Source organism: Saimiri boliviensis, chromosome X (genome assembly GCF_048565385.1).
Source record: "Saimiri boliviensis isolate mSaiBol1 chromosome X, mSaiBol1.pri, whole genome shotgun sequence".
In the NCBI taxonomy this organism is placed as follows: domain Eukaryota; kingdom Metazoa; phylum Chordata; class Mammalia; order Primates; family Cebidae; genus Saimiri; species Saimiri boliviensis.
The window spans coordinates 6290990-6311015 of NC_133470.1; the positions used below are offsets into that span (position 1 = coordinate 6290990).

General features: G+C 45.1%; 1 protein-coding gene across 3 annotated transcripts in view; it reads left to right on the forward strand.

Moving 5' to 3' along the window:
* The window catches only part of TBL1X (transducin beta like 1 X-linked), a 247138-nt gene that overhangs the window by 24751 nt on the left and 202361 nt on the right, over positions 1–20026 (forward strand). For all 3 annotated transcript variants that reach the window (XM_074391739.1, XM_010336237.3, XM_010336240.3), the window contains exon 2: positions 15888–15952. The gene's annotated coding sequence lies outside the window, so the exon portion shown is untranslated. The remainder of the gene's footprint in view (positions 1–15887; positions 15953–20026) is intronic.

Genomic DNA, 20026 nt, shown 5'->3' on the forward strand with positions numbered 1-20026 from the left:
ACCTGGCTAGTTTTTGTATTTTTTGTAGAGATAGAATTTTGCCATGTTGCCCAGGCTGGTCTCGAGCTCCTGGACTCAAGCAGTCTGCCTGCCTTGGCCTCCCAGAGTGTTGGGATTATAGGCATGAGCTACCATGCCTGGCCAATAATAACTCTTTCAACCAATTGCCAATCAGAAGAATTTTATCCTAGATCCCAGTTCCCCACCGCACCCTTCAAGTTGTACCACCTTTCTGGACCAAACCAATCTATATCTTAAATGTGTTTGATATCTCATGTCTCCCTAAAATGTATAAAACCAAACTATGCCCCAACCACCTTGGGCACATGTTCTCAGGATCTCCTGAGGGCCATGTCACGGACCATGGTCACTCATATTTAGCTCAGAATAAATGTCTTCAAATATTTTACAGTTTGACTCTTTTCACTGACAGAGAGCAGCTTTAAATTTTTGTGGACTTATTCTTGCAAAACCATCTTCATGAATTTGCTGATAAAGCCCTGCTTTTCCACTTTGTCCCCGAGCGCATTCTGCAGGTACCTCTGGTGTCGGCTTCTTATCTTTGCTGTTGACCTCAGTTCATTCCTTTCAGATTCTTTACTCGGGAGAAGTGGTAGAATGGATTCCTGGAGGATTTCAGGCTCTGGAAGGAGGCTTATCTCCTTAGGATGGTTCAGTTTTGGATTTGCAGTGACTTGTACTCATTGGCTAATATCCTAGTTGTTTCTTCTCTTTTTTAAAGACAACTTTACTGAGCATACACACAACTGATTCCTCTAAAGTGTATATATAATTCAGGAATCCTAGTATATTTACAAAGTTGTGCAACCATCACCACTGGCTAGGTTTCACACAGTTTTATCACTCCCAAAAGGACCCTGTATCCATTAAGACATCACTGTCCCTTCCTCTTCTCCCCAGCCCCGTGGCAACCCTGAATCTGCTTTCTCCCTCTATGGGATTTATCTATTCTGGATATTTCATAGATACAGAATCATGTGATTTGTGACCTTTTGCACCTGGATTCTCACTTCATATTTCTGAGCTTCATCCATGTTGTAGTATATGTTGTTCCAGTTTCTTGCAAATGTTCTGTCAAAACCCTAGGTGATTAAGGAAGGTCGAAGAATGTTCTGGGATAAGTCAGCTAGAGACACAGGCTGTTCTTCCCTCCAATTACATTTAAAATGGAAAATGGTTCACAAATGTAACATTGTTCATAAAATTGTTTATAGTTCAGCCTCTATTCTAGCGTGAACTGTCATTTTCTCCCTTCCCATTTGCTGTAGTTCCTCCACATTTCTCCCACTTTCCTGTACCTAAAGGTCAATGTGAAAAACAATTTTGGTCAGCTAGAGCTGGGGCTGCAGGTCTCTCTTGTGTTGCATCTTTTGGGTGGAGTCAGAAGGTCCTTTCTTGGCATAAGAATTAGGAAGCTTGCATTTCCCAAGGGGGTTGTGTGACGTTCCTTCCAGAGCTGAGGTCGTGGGATTCTAAGCAGCAAGAGTTAGGCTGTCTTCTATGGCGTCCCCAAAGTCACAACCCTGACTGATCCAGGAACAGAATCATAAGGTTGTTTACTTTTCTGAATTTATCAGCCTTTTGTCTGTGTATGACTGAAATGACTTTTCCCAGGTTAGGTTGGAGAATATGGAGGGTGATTTTCTGAAACCATTCCTGCGACATGACTTTCTGGGGCATCTGTGCCTGCAACAAAGGCCTTACTGATAAGACTGAAGGTCATCATACTTTCCTGGTTGGTGGTATAATTGGTCCTACTTGTTTCTTGTCATTGCTGTGACAAGTGACCGCATATTTACTGACTTAAACAATGACTATTTTCTTAGGTTCTGAAGGCCAGAAGTCTGAAATGAGTCTCACTGTGCTAAAATCAGGTTTTAACAGGGCCACAACTTTCCTGGAAGCTCTAGGGGATAATTGGCTTTCTTGCCTTTTCCAGCTCCTGGTGACTGGCCACATTCCTGAGCTTATGGCCCCTTCCTCCATCTGCAGAGGAGCAGCATAGCATCTCTCTGACCATCCCTCCATAGACATCTCTCTCTCAGACCAAAGCTGGGAAAGGCTGTCCACGTTTATGGACTCCTTTGATTACATTGGGCCCACCCAGAAGATCCTGAATAATCCCTGCTTCTCAAGAGACTTAATCACATCTGTGAAGTCCCTTTTACCATATAAGGAAACATACTGTTACGTCCCAGGGATTTGGGCATGGACATCTTTGGAGGCCATTATTCTACCTACTACATTGTCAGTATTTAAGGAGAGACTTACTTCCTTTGCATCTGTCTCTTAATTTGCTCTTCTGAAGCCTGCAAGATTCATAGGCTTTTTATTTATTTATTTATTTATTTATTTAAGACGGGGTTTCACCATGTTGGTCAGGCTGGTCTTGAACTCCCGACCTCAGGTGATCCGCCCACCTTGGCCTCCAAAGTGCTTGGATTACAGGCATGAGCCACTGCACCCGGCCTTCATAGGCTTTGTAAACATTTGTTTTTCGTCTCTTGAATAACTGAGAAATCCAGTACTGTTGAGCCATTTGGTTTGTATGCCTGCTTACTCACTGAGTCTTGATTGGTTGGTTGGCTGATTGAGTGATTGATAGAGACAGAATCTCACTTCGTTGCCCAGGCTGGTCTCAAACTTCTGGTCTCAAGGAATCCTACCTCTTTGGCCTCCCAAAGTGCTAGGATTATAGGTTTGAGCCACCATGCTTGCCTTCAGCGTTGATTACCTCTGAGTGAGCCAGGATTTGCTTTCCATTTTGGAAAGCCCTGAGATTGCTGAGCAGCTCAGAGACACACTTGTGTGTTGAGGTCCTCTTTCCTTCCCAAGAACCCTCTGCTCTGGCCCTGCCCACTCTAGGTTTGGGACTTCATCAGGGACTCTGCCAGAGCTACTGTTCTGGATTTGGAGTCTCAGAGTCTGTGTCAGCTGTGGATAAGGACTTTGCAGATGCTGTGTGTGCATTTCTGGGGCCTGAATCAAGAGCCGCTGGGCTTGTAGCTTCACAAAGTGATGGAGAAGACTGGTGGAGTTAGGGACAGAAGACTCAACAATAAATAGATTGTTAATCAGAATTTGGGCTCAAAAATAGTTCGCAAGTGTATTGGTCAGCTTTCTGCCATGCTAATGTTGCATAACAAACAAACCCCAAATTCAGAGGCTTAAATCGTTTCTTTCTTGCTCACTAGTCAGTGGTTATCTGTGTCTCTCCTGGACTTATTTGGGAATAGGAAGGCCTGGTGAGGTTCTGGGCTAGGCTTAGAATTGAAATGATGTGTCTCCTCATCAGGGGACCCTGGGACATGTTTGTGCTTCTCCCATCAGGTATAGGAAGCCAAGATAAATCATGCAGGCACATTTAAAGTCTCTGTTTTCCACTACTCCTAACATCCCATTGACCAAAACAAGTCCCATGGTGAGGTCCAGCCTCCACGGCTTGGGGAGGGCTATTCTAGTCTGAAGGCCCTGAAAAGTCACATGGCAAATGGAGCAGCCATAAACTTCCATTATGGGTGGGTGGAAGAGGTAGCATTGTAGTGCTTCTGCCATGTCTATGGGTAGAAGGGAGGATGATCCCTGTGGAAGAGACTGTGGATGCATCCAGTCATACCCTAGAAAATCAGCTTTGTAGGCGGCTTTTTGAAGTACTGCGTGCTTGTTATCTTTTTATTATTATTTTATTTTTGAGCTAGGATCTCGCTCTGTTGCCCAGACTAAAGTGGAATGGTGAGATCATGGCTCACTGGAGCCTCATTTTTCTGGTCTCAAGTGATCTTCCCACCTCAGCTTCCCGAGTAGCTGGGAATACAGGTGCACACTCACCACACTCAGCTAATTTTTAAACATATTTTTGTAGAGACAGAGTCTCATCATGTTGCCCAGGCTAGTCTTGAACTCCTGGGCTCAAGTGAACCTCCCATCTTGGCCTCCCAAAGTGCGGGGATTACAGGTGTGAGCCAATGTGCCTAGCCAGGGTTCTTGTTAAACATGAGGCTTCCTTGATTCCATTTTAGAGACCAATTCTCACCTGAGGAGAGGGGACTGTGTCCCTTGGTAGACATTTGGCAATGTCTGGAAACATTTTTGCCTTTCACAACTGGGTGGGGCTTCTTCCTGGCATCTAGTGAACAGATGCCAGGGGTTCCACTAAACACCCTAACGTGTACAGGACAGCCCCCCTCAAAGAATTATCTGGCCCAACAAATGTTGGTTGTGCTGAGGCCAACAAACCTTACATAAACAGGCAATTTTCAGGTGATTTTCGTGCACTTTGTAGTTTGAGAACCATGTCTTGCAAGACTGTTCCAACTGGGAAGGGAAATTGGCTATTCTTTTCATATAAGTAGACACAGACACATGTAGGAAGAAAGGTTTAATATCTTGCAGATAGTTGTGTGGAGAGGTGAATTAAAACCCAAGGATCTTAGCTAGATTTATTATTTCTGTAATGAAAAAAATGTCTTCTGCTCATATTGTATTAATTCTTTGTTGTATTAAGTATTTACTCTTGCTGTTTATCGGTAGCTTAATAAATGGACCATTTATTTGGTATGGGAAAAATCTATGTTTTATTAGATTTCTATTATGATCTAATTTTTTTTTCTCTCCAAGTGGCCTTTTGCCAGCTGTTTCTTCTGTCCTTTTATTCTGCTCACTAACAAGACTATAAATTCTTTAAAAATTTGTTCCTAATTTTTTTTTTTTTTTTTTTAGAGAGGGGATCTCACTTTGTCACCCGGGCTGGAGTGCAGTAGATCAATCATAGCTCATTGCAGGCTTGAACTTCTGGGCTAAAGCAATCCTCCTGCCTCAGCCTCTTGAGTAGTTTGGGACTATAGGTGCATGCCACTGTGCTCTGCTGGTTTTTAAATTGTTTTTGTAGAGAGGGTCTCACTGTTGTTGCCCAGGTTGGTCTTGAACTCTTGGGCTCAAGCAATTCTTCTGCCTAGGCCTCCCAAAGTACTGGGATTACAGGTGTGTGCCACTGCACCACCGCATCGCAGCACTTGACCAGTATTTTTTTTTTTTTTTTTTTTTTTGAGACGGGGTCTTACTCTGTCACTCAGGCTGGAGTATAGTAGCATGATCTGAGTTCACTGCAGCCCTGACCTCCCAGGCTTGAGTGCCTCCCAAGTACCTGAGACTACAGGTGCATACCACCACACCCAGCTAGTGGCCAGTAAATTCTCAATAGCAATGATCACGCTTTATGTTTTGTTTCTACTCTGCACAGTACTGAACGTACGGTAATAGGCAGTTGCTAATGGTATCAGTTGCAATGTGAGTTGCGCTCTGTGGTTAAAGACTCATTTGTCAAGTATCTGGGGACCAGCCTTTTATACCTTGCTATAAATCCTGTTTCCAGGCTTTGGGTCTGAATGGTTGGCATATTGATTCTCGGTTTCTATGTGGCAATTAGGAGAAAAGAGCCTTGTCGTTGGCAAACTGACAGCCTCTTTTCTTCTCTTACCTTCCAGTTGTTTTGGTGATTGAAATGTTTCAGATATTTAAAAAAATCAGGAATTGCTTGCTGATAGGACAACAGAAGTACAATTCAGGGAGTCAGAGCTTCTCCATTCCCCACCTCAATTGTACGCAGCAAGCATGGATAGATTTCCTTTTAGAAAGTGTGCAGGAAGCATTTCTATGGAGGATGTTGTGTTACCTGAAATTTGCTATGCTTAGATCAGCCAAGTATTGCCTTTGGGGGCTACCAGCAAGCTATAGAAATAACTTAGTTATTAAATACTTTTTTAAGGGGGTGTTAGTATTGATTCACTAAAGTGGTTCTCCTTGTGTACATCGAGTAGTTGTGAGAACAAGGCTTCTGTTCCTGGTTCCCCATGTGGGAAGGACACAGTGGTTTGTGGGATGCAGGGAGAGGAACAGAGTCCACCCTTCAGTTGCTCTTTTTACTAGTTTACTAACCTGCCTGTCATCCCCTTGGCTGCTAAGACACTAAGATGGTGTGTCTGATGAGCAGAGGACCTAGAAATTCATGTGTAGTAAAAGAGAAGATGAAAATAGAAATATGTCAACTAAATTAGGAGGAGGACTTGGCTTCATTAAAAAAAATGAGAGAGCCATGTTGTGCTTTTTTTAACTGCCACTTTTCCAAGTGCAGGACTAGCAGTTTCAGATGTCATTATGCTACCAGTCTTGGTAATTTCTAATCATGTTATGTCTAAAGAAAATTTACGTTAAAATGAGCCAACCTCTTTAAAGTCAAATTTTAGTAGTGAGAAAACCAATGTCAGTTTTTGGAAAGGGAACCCTCACCCCAGCTGGTGTGAGCGTTTTGTGGAGGCCTGCAGTGTTTGCAACTTGTGCCAGAGGACTTGAGCTGGAGGCAACATGGGAAGAAATCAAACTTCTCTTTCTGTTCTGTATGCCTCTGTACCAAGACATTTTGTTGATTGATGAATGGCACGATGATACAAGGTGCATGGTATCAGGTACAGGGAGTGGAGATTGGGGCTGGAGGGTGTGTGTGTGTGTGTGTGTGTGTGTGTAGAGGAGGAAGGAATGGAAGGATGAAACCATTTGGGAATGTGCTATAAGACATGCTTTTGAGGACAAGCAATGTGATTTTGGCATTGGCTGGGTTTCTGAGCCAGTGATGAATGTAGTGCATTTCTCTGTGACTGGGAGTGTGATAGAGAGAGATTCCGCTGGTCATTTCCCTCCACCTGCTTCTTATCAGTGCCATAGGGCAGAGTCTCAATTCCACTTGCCAGAATGCTTTCTAGGAACTCTTTATGCTCAATGGAGGTGGTGATTTCCCACTTGCTTTGCTGTGCCTTAGGGAACTAGGAACTGGCATTATCGCATAAGCAATGTCTAAGTCCCTCGGAAGATTGTCTCACTCATCAAGAGGGAGAGGATTCTGATTTTCCTGCCTGGCTTCTCCAGGAAGTGTGACTTCTTGCAGGGGACCTGTTCTCACCTTCTACTTGTACAGCATGTATAAGAGGACATGAAGACTTTTGGGGATTAGTTGATTTACTTGTTCGGAAATTTTTTAAAAAAATTTAAGTTCTGGGGTACATGTGCAGAACTTGCAGGTTTGTTACGTAAGTATATACGTGCTATGGTGGTTTGCTGCACCTCTCAACCCGTCATCTACATTAGATATTTCTCATAATGCTCTCCCTACCCTAGACCTCCCAGCTCCCAACAGGCCCCAGTGTGTGGTGTTCCCCTCCCTGTGTCCATGTGTTCTCATTGTTAATACTTAGAGTGAGAACATGTGGTGTTTGATTTTCTGTTCTTGTATTAGTTTGCTGAAAATGATGGTTTCCAGCTTCATCCATGTCCCTGCAAAGGACATGCACTCATCCTTTTTTATGGCTGCGTAGTATTCTATGGTGTATATGTGCCACATTTTCTTTATCCAATCTAAGGAAATTGGTTTATTTAAGCCCAATTTGAGTTCCAGAACTCATCTGCGATTGCCTGGATTAAATCAAAGAAGAACCATGTAGGCTGGGCATGATGGCCCACGCCTATAACCCAGGCACTTTGGGGAGGCTGAGGCAGGTGGATTGCTTGAACTCACGAGTTTAAGACCAGCCTGGGCAAGATGGTGACATCCCATCTCTACTAAAAATACAGAAAATTAGCCAGACATGGTGGTGTGTGCCTGTAGTCCCAGCTACATGGGAGGCTGGGGTGGAAGGATCATCTGAGGAAGTCAAGGCAACAGTGAGCTGAGATCTGGAGATCATGCCACTGTGTTTCAGCCTGGGCAACTGCAGTGAGACTTTGTCTCAAAAGTAAAAACTAAGACCTGTATAATTGTAGATTTTTGTTGTTGTTCATTTAATATACTGACTATTTCCCTGGAAAGAACCCTCTCATGGGAACAAAAATATTAAGGTTAGTCCTGATGCTGTCCCTAACCACCCCTGTGACACTGGCCCCAGGAAAATATAGGAATTGTTTCTTTTTTTCTGTCACGTCAGAGTTTGGGCCAACCACTCTTTGAGGTTGTTTTAGCACTACACTGTGATTCACCTTCGAGACTGTTCACAGTCCCCGATCTAAATTGGTGGAGTTACAAGGGATGGCACTGCCGCTGCCAGTGCTGAAAGCTACATGTAGTGCAGTCCAGTGGCCACAGCTTTGTCTTCACTTGGCACCATAGCAGATTTGTATAATTATTGTATTCACTGGAACTTAGAATGACTCAACTGCCTTGAACAGGAACCAAGAAAGAAAGTGATCATATTCCAGAAGAGAATTTGCCAGAACATTTCAGCATATTCCATACTCTAGGGTTGTCTTATAGGGAAGTCTGAGGGTACTTCTTGGTTATCTAGTCATGTGCGTCTGACATAATTAAAAGCTGACTTAGACCCTATCAGAGAAAATCAAGTTCAGACACTTAGTTAAATGGAAGTAAGGAATACAATTACCTTTATCTCATTATCTTAGTTCTCTTTGGAAGATGTACAAGCTTGAACCATGATGGTAGGTGTTACAAATAGAGGGATTTGTTTTTTCTTTTCCTTTAAAGTCCTTGGAGAATCAACTCACAGTCTTCAACTTAAAAAAAGTTTTTAAAAAAATATTTAAAAAATATTTAATTTGAGGATCTTCATTGAAAATTGGTCATCTTTTGTGAATTTGCTTAAATAGGCTTTGATCGCTTTTTAAAGGATTCCTTTCTGCCTGATATATTTGGTCCTTTTAGAATTTGGGCTGGAACAATTCTTCATGAAGGTGGACGTGTTAAAACCTATTTGGTTCATTGTTAGGATCACTCACATTACAAGAGAAATTTTAGTTTTTTGAGTCTTTGTCTTTGCTCATTTGTTTTCTTGGAAACGTTTCCACTTCAGGTCTTAGAGGAGTTGTAAAACAGGAAGGAGGAGTTGACATGCTGTTTCATAACCAACGCTTGCTTCTTGCTCTGGATACTACATTGTTCCATCCATTTCCCACGTAAAACATGGAGACAAATACCAGAGCTGCTTCTGAGACATGCTGAGTCAGGAATTGAAGGGGACTGCTGGGGTCTCGTGTATGGCATGGGCTCAAGAGCCATCAGTCTACGGAGGAAGGGTTCATCTCTGCCCCTCATTGCCTACAGTTTCTTTTTGGCCCTGGCTTTTTCCGTTCACAGCTGCCCTTGACGTTCATTTGAATCAAATTTCACCTACACAAAAGGGCTAATGAGCAGAGAGGCTTCTCTGTGATGGAGCGCAGCTATCCTACAAGTATGTAGCCCTGATTTAGTAGAGAAGAGGCAGGAACCGTTGAGGGTGGAGGAATAGGAGAAAGGTTGCATAAAGGAGAGGTGATAGTGACAGGTCATGCAAGGATGGCTATGGAATGTGAAAATGCAGCAAAATGGGCTTCAGTTCCTTTTTTTTTTTTTTTTTTTTTTTTTTTTTCAGTCCAACAGAGATTACTGGGATAGCTACATCTTCATGTTGTACATGTATACAGTTGATTCCCATTATTCACTGGAGCTGTGTTCTGTAAAGTCACTGAGACTATAGAAAGCTATAGCGGTGACCCTAGGGGAAACACACAGTGAGGCTTCTGTGAGCCTCTGGCCACAACCTTGTTGCCAAGCAATGAGTGCATAACTTTTTTGTATGTGTTGCCGTTTAATTTGTGTGTTTCTGTTGGTTTCTTCACGTTGCACTCATGGCCAACAGCACTGTGACTCACGCCTGGACGAACCTCATGTAACACACATATTTTCCCCAGAAGACGCATCCCAGAGTTATGCTTCGGGACACAAGACAGCACTGCAGCATCTGGGGGCCATTTTAAACAGCAAAGTCACCCAGAAACTACAAAAATTCAAAAACTGGCAGTGTGAATAGACTGCAAAAAGGACACATGTTTACAGAGTGAGAGCCTTGTTCACGCTCAGCTGGGAACACGTGCATTTGGTGACACAGCTGCTCTCTCCATGTTTGAGAATGACTATGAAAGTGCTGCAGGTACTGATTTTGGAGCTACGAATAATTGTTAGCCGATAGGCAAATTCACAGGGGATCCATAAATAACAAGGCTCTGGTGTGTGTATACATAGTGTAGTGTTGATAGTGTGTATACACAGTAAATGTTTATATTTTGGGAAATATTGTGAAGAAGTCACCATGAAAGCCGTCGCGTCCGCTTGGCCCTCTGGAAAGCATGCAGAGAGGAGGAGTCAGGGTGCAAGTATTTAAATTGAGGAGATGGCCTGAGGAGGTGAAAGGGAGGTGGGGACTGAGTAAAGAAAGCTGCAGATGTCAATGCACAGCTGAGAAGCCCGAGAGCCCTAGAGCAAAGAATATTCCTTGGTTGCAGCCAGAGGGCCTTGCTCAGTGATTATAGGGGCTGGAGGTGGGGAGGCAGCCCCAAAGGAGCACCGTGGATTTGCAACACTGTCTTTCTGGAAAGGATATGAGAGTCTTGCCCCTCTACCCCAGGGCTGCCACAGTTGTAAACCAGACTTTTGATTTCAGTGGTACATATCAATTAGTGTGCACCCACATTAGATTGAACCAAATTACACTGGCTCTTTTAAATCAAAAGTAGTCAAATGCTGGCAGCCTCTTAGGGTTCAATTCAGTGGAATCTTTTAAAGGTACAGTAATGCTGTTTGAAATGAGGAGAATGTGTCTTGCTTGCTGAAAAAAATCCACTATCCCTCATGCAGAAGATGATTGGATCCATAGTGGAAGCCAGTCAGTGGCATGAGGAGTCATGGAGATGATTCTCACCTGGTCAATTGCATCAGATGTTCCTGAGGGTGGAAAGGGAACCAAGAGATTGACTGGATTGTTGGGTTTATGAGAGGGCGGTGGTTGTCTGTAGAGAATGAGCTTTTTCTGCACCGCTCTTTCCTTTTCCTTCTGATTTTGAGAATGCTGAAAACTCAAGTCCTGTATTTAAAAATTCCATAGTTGAAAACATGTTTCAAGGACAGATGACACACTTATGATTACAGCCTCTGAAGTGATGGGAATATTAAATAACCTTTGGTTGGACATGTAACCACCAGGGCTGTGAACTAAATAACTCTCCACTTGGTCTTAAAACCAAACACACACAGTTCTTGTCATTAAAAATATCCATGGTCTGGTGTGGTGGGTCACGCTTGTAATCCCAACACTTTGGGAAGCCGAGGCGGGAGGATTAGTTGAGCCCAGGGGTTCGAGACCAGCCTGGGCAACGTGGTGAAACGCTGTCTCTACAAAAAATGCAAAAATTAGCTGGACGTGGTGGTGCGTGCCTGTAGTCCCAGCTACACGCGAGGCTGAGGCAGGGGAATCACTTGAACCTGGGAGGTGGAGGTTGCAGTGAGCCGAGATCGCACCATTGCCGTAGAGGCTGGGTGACAGAGCGAGATGCTGTCTCAAAGAAAAAAAAAAAAAAGACAGAGAAATCCTGAAAGCCCACATGAGCAGTTAGCAAAAGGAACCCTGACATAACAAATATGGTGATGTCCAAAAACATTAGCAATCCGGTAGTTAAACTCAGGGAGAGCTACGTATCATGAACTTAAAAGCTACATTGGCCATGAGTAACACAAATGCAGGTGCTACCACAGACAGCTGGTGGCCATTTCAAACTTTCTCTTCATATCTATGATGCATTCATGGGTACCCAAAACAGTGTCCTTCCATTTAGAAGCTTCCATTGGAAGGCTGAGGCAGGAGGATTGCTTGAGCCCAGGAGATAGAGATTAGCGAGGTCCTCCCTACCCGCTCTCTCCCGCTCGTCCTCCTTTCTTCCCTCCCTCCCTTCCTCACTTCTTCCCTCCCTCCCTTCCTTCCTCTCTCTTTCTTTCTTCCTTTTTTCTTTCTTTCTTTCTCTCTCTCTCTCTTTCCCTCTTTCTTTCTCTCTGTCCCTCTCTCTCCCTCTCTTCTCCCTGTCTCTGTCACTCTCTTTCTCCCTCCCTCCCTCCCTCCTCCTTCTCTCTTTCTTCCCTTTCTTTCCTTCAGGGTGGGGTCTCAGTAAGTTGCCCAGGCTGGTCTGGAACTCCTGGGCTCAAGTGATCCTCCTGATCCAGCCTCCCAGAGTGCTGGGATTACCAGTGTGCATGAGCCACTGTGCTCGGCCTGTTTTCCCTTTCCTGCTCTTCCTTCCCAGCTGATGTGCTTTTAAAACTTGATAAAGATTAATTTTTCTTTTTTTGTCTTGTTCAAATAATGATTTGATTTCTGTTCTCTCTCTGGGTCGTTTCAGTAACATGGACACCTACACATAGTTTTATCAGTAAAGGTCATTGGCATAATCAGTGTGTTATGAGAACAAAGATAGTTCCTCATTTAAGCTGTTCCATTACTCATTGTGTAAGGCAAAGAAGAAAGAGGACAGTGTCCTGTGTTTTTAGATGGCTGTTGAAATGAGTCAGAGTGACGGTGAGCAGCATGCATTGAATTCAAGCTGGAAACAGGATTTTTAGGCCCACCTTTAAGCCTGTCGTGAACGAATAAGGCTGGAAACCTATAGGCCCTGGAGAACAGGAGTCAGGAACCTGATTTCCCTGATAGCTTCTTGATCAAGGAAATGATGGCTGTGCAGCCTGCAGCCCTGAGCAAAGGCCTGGCAGCTCTGTGGCTGAGCCCTGGAGGGCTGAGCTTGGCAGGGCTCCTAGCAGTGTGTTCAGGAGCGCTGGGGGCCACAGTGGGTGCCAGTCCAACCCTCGCTTTCTTTGCGAGTGTCTGACACATCTGCAGAGACTGCAGGAGCCTGGCTGCCCCCTGAGTTCACTGTCCTGGAGCAAGCCTGTGGGGGAATCACATGCCCCCCTCCCTGACTCTAGTGCCATAGGGGACATGGAAGAGGGACCTGATTTGCAGTTAGGGTTTGCGTGCTGTTTGCAAGCTGGGTTTCCTCTTCGGGTTCCACAGTGCTGAGATCTGAGCCTGAGGCAGTTGGGAAATTAATGATGAGATAGAGGTGGCTTTGCTGTGTTCCACATCTATCAGGCTGCTCTGCCTGGGGAGATGCCCCCCTTGCTTGGGATGTTGGGCTTGGGTGGGGGTTCTGGAATGTCTCTCCTCCAGCGGGCTCTGCCTCCTTGGCTCCCTTGGTGCAGAGAGCAGCGCAGGGGCTTTGTTGAGGAGTAGCCCCTGCAGAGCTGCTCACATGTGACAGGCTGTGGCTGAATGGTGGACAACCCTGGTCGCCTACATTAGCATGGTGCAGTAGAGCCTTCTTGCATGTTCCGTGGTTCCCACTGCCCTTTCTCACGGTCGGGTGTCCTGACTGCCTTGTGGCCAGACTATGCCAGTTTGATCAGCACCCTTTCCAGAACTGCTGAAAGAGGGTCATAAATTGAGATGTTTGTCACCACTCCTGTCCATTGCAGAGTCACATACACGCTAGTGATCAGCAGTTCCTTGATGCAATCTGAGGACGTCATCTGCTAGTCGTTACAAGGAGAGGAAGGACAATCAAAAGATGAAAGAGAGTGCTGTCTCTGGTAATGGCAGTTACTCATCATTGTACCAGTGGGCAGCCATATAGGGATAGGTTGGAGGTGAAAGGGGAAAGCGTGAATAAAAAATGCTGACATTTGTGAGGCTGAGAGAAGAACAGAACTATCATTGCTGGTCAAGGTGGCCATCCAGTTAAAATGTTCACATCCTGTTTCACCCACGAGCTGGCCAAGATCATCTCATAAAGGGACAAACGTTGCTCCCACAAAGACTGCATTCTCATCTTGAGTCACGGCTGTCTGATGTCAGAATTCTTAGGCACTGCTCTGGCCGGGCGAAATGGCTCATGCCTGTAATCCCAGCACTTGGAAGCTTTAGGCCGGTGGATCACCTAAGGTCAGTAGTTTGAGACCAGCCTGGCTGACATGGTGAAACCCTGTCTCTACTAAAAATATAAAAATTAGCCAGGCGTGGTGGCGGGTGCCTGTAATCCCAGCTATTTGGGAGGCTGAGGCAGAAGAATCTTGCTTGAACCCCAAGGAGGCGGAGGTTGCAGTGAGCCGAGATTGCGCCATTGCACTCCAGCCTGGGCAACAAGAGCAAAACCCTGTTTCAAAAAAGAAAAACAACAACAACAACAACAACAAAAAACCGAACTGCTCTTGGCTGGGTGCGGTGGTTCACACCTGTGATCCCAGTGCTTTGGGAGGTTGAGACAGGAGGATTGCTTGAGCCCAGGAGTTCGAGATTAGCATGGGCAACATAACAAGACCCCATCTTTTTAAAAAATTAGCCGGGCATGGTGGTGTACGCCTGTGGTCCCAGCAACATGGGAAGCTGAAGCAGGAAGATCACTTGAGCTCAGGAGTTGGAGGCTGCAGTGAGCCATGATGGTGCGACTGCACTACAACCTGGACAGCAAAGCAAGGCCCTGTCTCAAAAAAAAAAAAAAAAAAAAAAAAAAAAGTGGCTGAGCAAGGTGGCTCATGCCTGTAATTCCAGTGCTTTGGGAGGCTGAGGCAGGCAGATCACCTGAGGTCAGGAGTTTGAGAGCAGCCTGGCCAACATGTTGAAACCCGTCTCTATTAAAAATACAGAAAATTAGCTAGGTGTGGTGGCGGGTGCCAGCTACTTGGGAAGCTGAGGCGGGAGAATTGCTTGAACCCAGGAGGCAGAGTTGCAGTGAGCCGAGATCGCGCCATTGCACTCCAGCCTGGGCAACAAGAGCCAAACTCCGTCTCAAAGGAAAAAAAAAAGCTGTTCTCCAAACAGAACCTGTGCCCACCTCATAGTGGGGTGCCTTTCCTGGGGCTCTTGCAGCAACTGCAGTGTAGTAATTGAGAATCTTTCAAGTGCTGTAAGGGAGCTGAGACACTGAGTGTGGCAGGGCCCTGTGCCCAGGGCACGCACACACCCATCCTAACGTCTGCTGGGAAAGGTAGGGGATGTGTGTGCTTTGCTTTTCAACCAGGAAGATAATTTTTGTCCCCGAGGGGACACTCAGCAATGTCTGGAGACAGTTCTGGTTGTCACACCTGGGTTAAGGGGTGCTACTGTCATCTAATGGATGGAGAACAGCGATGCTGCCGAACATCCCACAGTGCACAGGACGGCCCCACAACACCAAGACCGTCCGGCCTCAACTGTCAGTAGGGCCAACATCCAGAAACTCTGCAGGTTTGTGGGAAGCTCTAGATGCCCAAATCCCCTTTCATTTTCTCCTTGCCATGTAGGACGGTTTAGCTGGACAGTACACAGGACTCTTTAATGGGGTCATGAGAAGAGACCTCATAGTATAAGGGTCAAGTACAAGGACTTTGCAGTCAGACTGACCTGGGTTTCAGTCCCCACCCATCCTAGTGGTGTGACCAAGAGCAACTTTTGAGTTCTCAGTGTCCTGGTTTCCTCATCTGCAGAGTAGGCATAGTAACATCTGTCTCAATTGACTTTGGAGTTTGACAGGCAATACATGCAAAGTCCTCCATTTCCATGTCACTCAGAGTGAGTGTGCAAAAGATACTATTGTTGGCATCCATCATCATAACAAGAAGAGTTACTGTGAACATGGATGAGCTCAGCACCTTGTGGCACTGGGCTGTGGTGAGGGACTCAGACAGCTTGATGACTGAGTTTGGGCCTCAGTGAGATGGCAAAGCTGTGCTTCTCTTGCTCCTTGGACCGTGGTGACCCGTGAGGACCCCTGGGGGCTGCCTTCTCCACTGTTGCAGTTCAGGTAGCTAATGCCAAAGACCACTGTGATAGTGGACTCTGGGATCCCCCTAGTGTCAAGGAAGGGACCTTGAGCTTTGGAATGCCCTGGGCAGAGTCTTGCCACCTGTAGGTGTGCTAACCTCATCATGCATTGTTTTTAGCACAACAAAATGGGATCATACTGACTTTATTATTGACGCAGTATTATGCTATTGTCAGGTATGTGACACTGCTGCTATTTTGCTCATCTTCCAGATTTCCGTGAGTGTGGAAGGAAACCATATCAGATGCCTCGCAGAGCACCAGGCCCACCGTGAAAGGTACAGCAAACTGCTTCCCTCCTCTTGCCCTCTTGTTGGAAATTCTTTCCTGTGAGATTTTCTCCTCTCTGCTCTCTGCTCCTTCTCCCATAGCCTACAGCTTCCCGTTGGAGTTCCTTTGATAATTTTGCTGCCTTACAGCTTTGCAATGTCCAGTATGGTAGCCATGGGCCACGTGTGGCTGTGGAGTGCTTGAAATATGGCCAGATATATTTCTATATCTGGATTGAGATGCCTTGTAGAAGTATAAAATACACACTGGGTTTCAAAAACTTAGTGCAAAAAGAAAGAATGCAAGATATCTTATTGATAATGTAATACAGTTTACATGTTGAAATGATCACTTGAATACTTGGAGTAAAATAGGATGTATTATTAAATGTAACTTCACCTGTTTTTCTTTGACATTTTATTGTGGCTACTAGAAAATTGATAGATAGGGGTGTGTCTCCTTCACACTTACACACTTCTCTTGCTCAAGACCAGCCCTGCTTCCTTACTGGCTGCTCAGTCAGTTGCCTCCTCTAGTTTAAGCTGTCCATCATGGGCCCACCCATTATGTGTCCATCTCATCTTCTCTGCCCAATGTGGGTGCAGGCAGCTGGTGTTCCTGTACCTCCCACCCAGCTTTGCTTATGATGCTTGTCTTGAGTGCTCAGCTCTGCTGAGCTTCTCATCTTTCTTTCCATACATTTAGAACCTCTCTTCCAGAAACACAGGGTACTTACCAGCTGGCAAGGAGCAGAGCTGGGGTTCACATTTCATTTATGTCTCGCTCCAAACCCATGTCCGTAATAGACTACTCTCTCCAATTGCCTACTGGATGCAAACACATAGTAAGTTCCTAGAGGGCAGGGACCATTTTTATTTCTTTCATCTCTACTGTTCAAAGCCTTTCTAAAGCTGTTTTGAAAGAATTAAGATTTCTAGTCTCTTGCCCTTCCACTTTCTGCTATGTGAAGACACAGTGTTCCTCCCCTTTCCCCTCCGGATGATACAACAACAAGGTGACATGTTGGAAGGAATCAGAGAATATCCCTCACCAAATAATCAGTCCTGCTTGTGCCTTAATCGTGAACGTCTTAGCCTGCCGAATTCATGAAAGTCATCATCATGTATAGGCTAATTGATCTTGGATTTCCAAGCCTCCAGAATTCAAATCAGTGAATCTGAAAACATTTTACGGAGGGTGGGACCAAGATGGCCAGCAAGAAGCTGCAGTGTTTAGAGGCTCCCATCAGAAAAAACTGTAATAAACATGTGTGAATCCTTCACCAGCAACCAAGGTATCCAGCTTCTCTCATCAAAATTGACTAGAAGGCTGGCGTGCCCCTTGAAGTGATGGAAGTACAGTGTGGTGTGGCGGCCCACCCGAGAGCCACACGGGGAAGGGGAACCCCCTCACCCCATCCAAGGGAGGTGGTGAGTGAACACGCTACCCAGCCAGGGAAACTCTGCTTTTCCACGGAACCATGCAACCCACAGATTGGAAGATCCCACTTGTTAACCCATGCCACCAGGGCCTTGCGTCCCAACCCCGGAACACACAGATTCTTACAGCCTGTCAGCTGGTATCTGCTTAAGCTTACTGAACTCTTGGGAGGAGGGGTGACCAGCACCTCCTGCAGCTGCCCGCTGTCTAAGCCCTTTAAGGTCCTGGGGAGGGGCAGCAGCCAGCACTGGGACTCCCAACTGCCTAATGTGCTAAGCTCCCTGGGCGGGGGAAGGGCAGCACCCGTTTCTGTAGCTCCAGGCTACGCTTTTCCCCTGCTAGAGCCAGGGAGGCTGGACAGCTTGGTCCTATGTCTTGTCTCCACAGCCCGACACACCAGCTCTGGCAGTCTGCGGCCAGAGTGCCTCTTCAGGTCCAACTCCAACCCATCCTTCCTTAGTAGGGAGAGGGGGGCTCCGCTGCAGGATCTCCAGTAGCTCTAACCAGAGGCTCAGGGGCATAATTTGGATCTCCCTGGGCCTGAGCCCGTAGGGGGAGGGGTGGCCACAGTCTCTGCAGACCAGCAGACTTAGCTTTTCCTCCTGGTAGTTCCAAGGAATCCAGGCAGCCCAGACTCTCCACCAAGGGACAGAGTACTCCATTAAATGGGTCCTGCTCCCCATGCCACCCAACTGTGTGAGACACTCCAACAAGGCTTGTCAGATACCCTATACAGAAGTGATCCTACTGGCATCAGGTTGTTGCCCCTCGAGGTCAGAGGTCGCAGAAGGAGCAGGCACCAATCTTTGCTGCTCTCCAGCCTCCTTGAATGACACCTCCAGGCACAGGAGCAAATCAGATGAATAAGGCCTGAAGGGAACCCCCAGCAATCTGCAGCAGACCCTACAGAAGAAGGACCTGACTATTGAGAGAAAAATCAAAAAGTGATAACAGCATCAACATCAAAAATAGCAAAAATGTCCCTACAAAAACCCCATCCAAGGGTTAGTAGCCTCAAAGACTGAAACTAGACAAACTCATGAAGACGAGAAAGAATCAATGAAAAAATGCTGAAAACCCAAAAGACCAGAGTGCCTCTTCTCCTCCAAATGATCACAATGTTTGATTGCTACAAATGATAATAAGCTTTGAAATTGAGGCAGTAATTAATAGCCTACCAACCAAACTAAGCTTCATAAGTGAAGGAGAAATAAAATCCTTTCCAGACAAGCAAATGCTGAGTGATTTTGATACCACCAGACCTGCCCTGCAATATCTCCTGAAAGAAGCACTAAATACGGTAAGGAAAAACTAGTATCAGCCACTGCAAAAACACACCAAAATATAAAGACCAATGACACTATGAAAAAACTGCATCAACTAGTGTGCAAAATAACCAGCTAGCATCATGATGGCAGAATCAAATTCACACATAACAATACAAACCTTAAATGTAAATGGGCTAAATGCCCCAATTAAAAGAAACAGACTGACAAATTGGAGATGGAGTCAAGACCATCGGTGTGCTGTATTCAGGAGACCCATCTTATGTGCAAAGACACACACAGGCTTAAAATAAAGGAATGGAGGAAAATTTACCAAGCAAATGGAAAGCAAAAAAATGCAAGGGTTGCAACCCTAGTCTCTGACAAAACAGACTTTAAACCAACAAAAATAAAAAACAAAGAAGGGTATTACATAATGGTAAAGGGAACAACTCAACAAGAAGAACTAACTGTTCTAAGTATATATGCACCCAATATAGGAGCACCCAGATTCATAAAACAAGTTCTTAGAGACCTGCAGATACTTAACCTCCCACACAATTATAGTGGGAGACTTTAACACCCAACTATCAGTATTAGACAAAACAATAAGACAGAAAATTAACAAGGATATTCAGGACTTGAACTCACCTCTGGATCGAGTGGACCTAGTAGACATCTACAGAACTCTCTACCTTAACAGAATATATATTCTTCTCAGTGCCACATGACACTGATTCTAATTAGCCACACAATTGGAAGTAAAACACTCCTCAGCAAATGCAAAAGAACTGAAATAATGACAAACATTCTCTCAGACCACAGTGTAATCACATTAGAACTCAGGATTAAGACACTCACTCAAAACCACATAATTTCATGAAAATTGAACAGCCTGCTCCTGAATGACTACTGGGTGAATAATGAAATTAAGGCAGAAATCAAGTAGGTCTTTGAAACCAGTGAGAACAAAGAGACAACGTACAAGAATCTCTAGGACACAGCTAAAGCAGTGTTAAGAGGAAAATTTATAGCACTAAATGCCGACATCAGAAAGCTAGAAAGATCTCAAATCAACACCCTAACATCATTAAAAGAGCGAGAGAGGCAAGAGCAAACGAATCCAAAAGCTATTAGAAGATAAGAAATAACTAAGATCAGAGAAGAACTGAAGGAGATAGAGACACGAAAAACCGTCCAAAAAATCAATGAATCCAGGAGCTGGTTTTTTGAAACAATTAACAAAATAGATAAACCACTAGCTAGACAAATAAAGAAGAAGAAGAGAGAAGAATCAAATAGACACAATAAGAAATGATAAAGTGAATGTCACCACTGACCCCACAGAAATACAAACTACCATCAGGGAATACTATA